Genomic DNA, 7,431 nt, shown 5'->3' on the forward strand with positions numbered 1-7,431 from the left:
TATGTCCTTGAAACAGCGATGCAGGGCAAAACCCTGCTAGAGGGGTTCACATGGACTTACCTGCCCATTCCCTCCTCACCTGACTCGTCTTGTGCCCCTAAACATGGATGGCATGATAGGGAAAGAACACATCTAAAACACACGGAAGCTGTGTTTGGGAGAGAGGATGGTGCTCAGCACTCTCTCATGAGCCCTGTTAATTCCCTCCTCCCATCACAGCTACAGTAATGTCAACAGTAAAATATAAAAACTGAGGCTGGGCACGGTAGCTCACACCTATAAATGCCAGCACAGTGGGAGGCCAAGTTGAGTGGGTCACTTGAGCCCAGGAGTTCAAGACTACCCTGGGTAACATGGCAAAACCCCGTCTCTACTGAAAATACAAAAAATGAGCCATGCGTGGTGGTGCATGCCTTTAGTCTCAGTTACTCAGGAGGCTGAGGTGGGAGGACTGTTTGAACCCAGGAGTCGTGGGTTGAGCCAACATCACGCCACTGCACTCCAGCATAGGCAACAGAGTGAGACCCTATCTCAATAAATAAATAAACAAACAAACAAAAATAAAAATAAAAACTCTACTAGAGGGCTAGATTTTGCCCTGCCTTTTTACAGGCCTACTGAAGACAGGGTCAGTAGACTGAGAGGGCCAGCAGAAAATGCACTGACTCAAGGGTTACAGTTATCCATCTTCCATTTATCAGCTGTCATGCTATGGAGACCCTGGATCTCCCCAACAAAATCCAGGCTTCCCCACCTCTCCTACAGGGTTTTAGAAAGCTCAAATGGACAGAGCACAGCAGGCAGACAGCATATCATAGACACAGCTATGAAGAGAAAGTGCCATGTATGATGGAAAAAATGTTGCAGGGTCTCCATGAAATTATCAGGATGACACCTCAGGTTTTCAACCTTAAGGAAGAAAACAGAAGAGACTTATGTGTGTGTTACACATATGTACGTACACAAATGCGTGCAAGCGTGCCTAGGGAGATTTCTTTCAAAAAGAAGGCTGGCCCAACAATTTCAGTGGCCAAGAAATTTTATCATCCTGGGCACAACATTTCTTGTTTCCTTGATGTCAATTCCATGTACAGTGGTCCTTCCCTGAGTTCTCACCTTCCACCTTTTTGTTACCTGCAGTACAATATGGTAAGATATTTTGAGAGAGAAACTGCATTCATCTATCTTTTATTACAGTGTACTGTTATTATTGGTCTGTTTTGTTATTAGTTATTGTTGTTAATCTCTTACTCTGACTAATGTATAAACTATCATAGGTATGTAGGTACAGGGAAAAATGTAGTATACACAGGGTCTGATACTATCCACAGTTTCAGGCACTCATTGTGGGTCCCGGAACTATCTCCCTCTTATAAAGGAGGGCTACTGTGTATCAGCTGATCTACGATTTTAACAGCAACATTTTAAAAGAGGAATGACCCACAAACTGCTCTCCCTGTCTTCGTATTCCTTTCACCAGCAAGATAGAGGTGAAGAACTAAACTTTAATCAGCCACAATTTGAAGGCTGTCAGATGATCTCCAGTATTTAAACCTTGAAATCTGGGTGAAAAAGAACACCTCATGCCTGCAAACCCTATTTCTCCATGAGGATTATCACTTGGTCAATAAGAGATAGCAAAGTCAAAAGTGTCCTCTTTTTGGGGGTGGTGTATGTGTTGGAGGGCAGGATCTCTGTGAGAACGGTTAGAAGTAAAAGAGATATGGTGAAAGGTCAATAGTCTGTCATCTCTCTCTTCCTGAGGCACATAAGATGTGACATAGTTACATGTGGTTTGCAAGAGGCCTTCTCCCTTTACGATCTGCTTCTCCAACATCCCTAATCTAAATCAATTTTTATTTTCAGTTTGGTGTTTAAAAAAAACAAAAAAGTTACCACACAGAAAGGACTGTAAGTCTGAAATGTTAATCACATCAAAGTCTGGAACTTCAAAGTTGCAGTTCCCACACCAAGAGCCGCTCCGGCCCCCATCTGCAGTTTGAGTGTTAATCTAGATGGTGGTCTCTCTGATTTAAGACCTTGTTTTATGTGTACAGGGACTGTGGCCAAGTCACAGGCCCCACGAATTTGAATCTCCTAACTCTCATTTGGTTTAGTGGATGATTACGGCGTCAGCATGTGCATTTGAAACAGGTCCCCAAAGAGGAAGCACATTCAGGTCACTTGAACAAACACGAGCGTGGGCCACACCAGAGCCCTCCAGCTGACTGCCTAGCAGCAGTTACACGGTCTTCCATCAGGACCCTGTGACCAGAACTACCAGGCGGCTTTCATGGAACTGAAGTTGGGTCCTCACAGCTGGTACCATTAAATGGCTTATTTTTCTAAGAGCCTGTAAAGAGCTTTAACAGACAGAAGAAAGTAAATCAGACCTCTCTTTAAAGAGAAAAAATAAAGGGTGAAAAAACTAGCACTCAACCCGGTATTTTAACTACTGGCAGTTGCCTTTCCTCTACCATGCAACACAGTGACTTGCAAAGGTATTTTCCAGCAGTTCTGGTTCCTGATTTCAGTGGCTACTCTATTTCAGGAATAAGGACAAAACTCAATACAGAGACAAATGTTGGAAAAGTCCCAGGGAACTAACCTGGCACCAGCAGTTCTGTGCAAGTCCACCCGGCCAGGCCAGGATGCATCTAAAAGCCAAACAGTTTGCTGTGTGTTGCTTCTCATCATCTTCATCTCCTCTAGCAGCTGGAAATTTTAAAGCTAGATATGTTTAACCATCAGGAAACATGCTGACCATGAGCTCAGTCCTCTTCAGAAAGTCAAGAACACTGCAGGGATTAGGACCTCTTTTCAAAGCATGATTCTGCAACACAATTTAATTCATCTGAATTTTCTACTCAGCAAGAGGGACCTACAGGACTCAAGGTCACTGGAGTTGTAAGCAGCCTGAAAATATGGTCAATGACGTTTCATTTTGTAAAGAGGAAAACTAAGAAACTGAGGGGACAGCAAACCTTCACATAGAAGATTTTGTTACTGAGAACAACGCTAGCAACTTTCTCACACTGCACAGACAGTGGAAGATCTCTTGGCCCTGCAGAGAAGAAAGCACAAGAATAGCGATGCTGCTCCCCTTATCTGGTGGCCAACCTTCCAACCACCTCAGCCTCTGAAACACTCAAGACTATTTAAACAAACGTGAACCAGAAAGTCAGGGCTAAAAGAAAACAATGAAAGCCAAATGCTAATCCACAGAACTACAGAGCACAGAGATCCTCTCAAATCCTCATCCAGGGCCTGGCTGGATTTAAACTGTGTATAAAATAAGACCAGTTATTTAACACACTTTGTTATAAAGCTTCTCCTGAAAGGCTCACCCCTTCCTAGCTTGAAAACCATGCTGAAGTAGCTAGGAGGCAAAGCAATGTACACAGTAAGAGAAGGTCTTTGCCAAGCTCCAGAAGACATGGCATAGGTGGTAAGCAAAAATCCAGAAAATCCCAATGATCACTCCCATCACTCCAGTAAGGCAGAAAAGCACACAGTGAATGCAGAGGTAGGTAAAAAGCACATTCATGCAGCAAACAACTGCTGAGCACCTACTACCATGTGGGTTCAAAAGAATGAAAAACATAGAGGATGTTTGTCCTTGTGGAGCCTGTGCTCTATGGTGGGGGAGATGGACACTGGGGGTAGGTGTCAACAAGTGCTACAAGAAATAAAGCAGAGGGGGCCAGGCGCAGTGGCTCACGCCTATAATCCTAGCACTTTGGGAGGCCAAGGCAGGCAGATCACCTGAGGTCAGGAGTTGGAGACTAGACTGGCCAACATGGTGAAACCCCATCTCTACTAAAAACACAATTTTGCCGGGCATGGTGGTGCGCACCTGTAATCCCAGCTACTCGGGAAGCTGAGGCAGGAGAACCACTTGAACCCAGGAGGGGAAGGTTGCAGTGAGCCAAGATTGCACCACTGCACTCTAGCCTGGGTGAGAGTGAGACTCCGTCATACATAATACATACATTGATAGATAGATCAGATAGATAGATAGATAGATAGATAGACAGACAGACAGACAGACAGACAGACAGTCAGTCAGACAGAGCAGAGCAGAGAAGAGGGGACAGTGCATAGCATATACCGGGCATGCGGGGAGGCTGTGATTATCAACAATGAAGTCAAGGAAAATTGCTTTGAAAAGGTGACATCTGAGTGAGCGAGGTGAGGTGAAGGAAGTAGCCAGGCAGACACCTGGGAACAGTGTTCCAAAGAGAGGCAAGGGATATTGCCAAAGCCCTGAGGCAGAAGGATGCATCGCATGAAAGGAGGCCAAGTGACCAGAGAGACATGAAAGAGAGGAAAATGAGGTCAGGAGGGCTGGGCTATAATAAAGAGGCTTGCAGGCTGCTGCGGGAACCTCAGCTTTCAGGCTGAGGGAGGTAGGCAGCCAGGGGAAGTTTGGAGCAGAGGATCCGTCTGGCCTTGCTGAGTACAGGCTGCAAAAGAAAGGGCAGAAGCAGGAAAAGCAGTTAGGAGACAGAGCAACCAACCTGCAGAGAAACTACAGGGGCTTGAACCAGACACAGAAGTGGAAGCAGTAAGAAGTAAAGGAACTTGGATATATTTTGAAGATAAAGATGACAGCACTGCTGATAAACCAGATGTGGGATAGGAAGGGAAAGGAAAAACACTTTCTTCCTAAATTTGAAAGAGCTTTAGTTACTTGGAATATTTACTCAAAATGAAAAACAAGTATCTTTAGCTGAGACAAGAATATCTGGGAATGATAGTAAGGAGGGTTTTTTTTTTTTAATGAAAAAAAATTAAAACACAAAAAAAGAATATTGAATGCCTTGGCACACAACAGAAAATTAAGTCAGCGCTGCAAAGGGACTAATGTTTAAAGATGTATGAAGGAGAGAGAAAAAATTAAAAAGACAAGAACTAAACCAGGTATTCTGAAAAGTTCTGTAAAGGAAATGAGTCTGAAGGATGAGACGATGCTCATCTAATGAAGCAGACAGGAAAAAGGTCTGAAGAAGAGGGACCGTGGAGGGACAAACGCATGTGGAGAAGAGTGAGAAGTCTATTGGTACACTCACAGGAAGCAGCAGCAGGAGTGGCCTGAAAAGGCCATGATGAGCAATTGTATTTATGCTGGAGGTATCAGAAGCTACTATAGGGCAGAACAAGACTGAAATACAAGAGGGAAACAAAGCTGTGTTTCTCTGCTTAGGACAGAGTTGATCCGTGAGGCTGCGTGCAAGGGGTGTGAAGGGAAGGCGGCACAATAAAATTAAGACCTGAAGCAGACCAAGGAATGAAAAGAAAAATTGGCAGTACATGGCAGTCTAGATTGGGAGCCAGAGCAAAAGGGACAGATGGAGAAAGGAGCAAGGAACCAGGAAACAACGCTCTATTGCAACTCACCTCCTGTGAGCTTCCTGGGGCTCCTTTTTCAGTGGATAGCCCTCATGCTTTAGCATCTTTATGCCAACATGCAAATACAAACAAAACCTCCCCACACCCACCCTGCTGGATACAAGTCACTCGAAATAGAAATAACTGAACAGATATTTTAAAATATGATACGAAAGTATTAATTTCTGCATGAATTTCTAATGGGATAACAGAGAAATGACGGTTTAGGGAACAATCTATCTCTGACCAATAACAAAGGTGAAAGGCCAGGCACGGTGACTCACGCCTGTAATCCCAGCACTCTGGGAGGCCAAGGCGGGCAGATCACCTGAGGTCAGGAGTTTGAGACCAGCCTGACCAACATGGAGAAGCCCCGTCTCTACTAAGAATACAACATTAGCTGGGTGTGGTGGCACATGCCTGTAATTCCAGCTACTCGGGAGGCTGAGGCAGGAGAATCGCTTGAACCCAGGAGGCGGAGGCCGCGTTGAGCTAAGATCGGGCCATTGCACTCCAGCCTGGGCAACAAGAGCAAAACTCCATCTCAAAAAAAAAAAAGAAAGAAAAAGAAAGAAAGGTGAAAAGTTACTAAGAATGTTTACCATTAAAAGAGAGAAGGGTGGGAAATCATCAGAACTCACATTCTTGTGACCAGGTAATATGTCCCCAGCATCTAGGAGCCAGAAAAGGAACTCAGTCTCATCTAATAGAAACACAGAGCCACAGTACACAAGCCTTAATAGGTCAGCACTCCTCTCCTAACTATATTTGGGTGAAGGAACAGCTGGATAGAAAGAATACCAAACATGTTGGGGTGCGGGGGGCGGGGGGCGGACATGACCTGAAAATAGGGAAAAAGATTTAAGTAACAATGTTGAACAATAAATAAGAAGGCAAAAACTAACATGGTATTTCCTTTTTAATTTCAGAGATTCCTAACCAATGAAAGCATTAAGTGTTCTGTACGTTGTTTGTAATACAACAAAGGAGATGTACCACACTGAAAATTCTCTGAAGACAAGGAAAAGCTCCAGAGTGCAAGCCTCAGGTGATCAGAAACAAGAAATGGAGAAGTCCAGATCTCACACATACCTCAGGCCTGATGCATTCACTGGCAAAATAGAAATCAACAGGTGACACACTTGCCAAAATCACATCATCTGCCTTTCTAGATATTTCTTCTACAGTAGTGCAAGACCTGAAAACTTTTATTTTTTATTTTTATTTATTTATTAATTTTTTGAGACGGAGTCTTGCTCTGTCGCCCAGGCTGGAGTGCAGTGGCGCGATCTCGGCTCACTGCTAGCTCCGCCTCCCAGGTTCACGCCATTCTCCTGCCTCAGCCTCCCGAGTAGCTGGGACTACAGGCGCCCGCCGTCACGCCCAGCTAGTTTTCTGTATTTTTAGTAGAGACGGGGTTTCACCATGTTAGCCAGGATGGTCTCGATCTCCTGACCTCGTGATCCGCCCGCCTCAGCCTCCCAAAGTGCTGGGATTACAGGTGTGAGCCACCGCGCCTGGCCTATTTATTTATTTATTTATTTATTTATTTATTTTTAAGGCACGGTCCTGGCTCTGTCACCCAGGCTGGAGTGCAGTGGCGCAATCTCGGCTCACTGCAACCCCGCCTCCCAGGCTCAAGTGATCCTCCCACCTCAGCCTCCAGAGTAGCTGGGACAACAGGCATGTGCCACACATCCTGCTAATTTTTGTAGCAAAGGAGTTTCACCATGTTGTCCAGGCTGGTTTCAAACTCCTGGACTCAAGAGATCCTCCCATCTCACCCTACACTCCCCTCCAAGAGCTGGGATTACAGGCATGAGCCATGACACCTGGCCCTGAAAACTTTAGATGTACATGTGGAATACTATCAATTCATACTAAAATACCCACTCAACTTTCTTCTTCCAAGCTCCCAAGAGCTGTTCCACAGAACAGGATTGTATTCTGGTGGATGACTTGGCTAAGCCGAGTGGTAAGGGCAGAGAGGACAATAATTGCTATTTTACTGAACAGCAGAGTTATGAAACCAAGAACAGT

General features: G+C 44.8%; 1 protein-coding gene across 1 annotated transcript in view; it reads right to left on the minus strand.

The window, feature by feature from the left end:
• FOXO1 (forkhead box O1) overlaps nucleotides 1-7,431 on the minus strand; it is a 111,411-nt gene that overhangs the window by 55,997 nt on the left and 47,983 nt on the right. The gene's annotated exons all lie outside the window — the stretch shown is intronic.

This window comes from Macaca thibetana, chromosome 17, assembly GCF_024542745.1.
Source record: "Macaca thibetana thibetana isolate TM-01 chromosome 17, ASM2454274v1, whole genome shotgun sequence".
Classification (NCBI taxonomy): Eukaryota; Metazoa; Chordata; class Mammalia; order Primates; family Cercopithecidae; genus Macaca; species Macaca thibetana.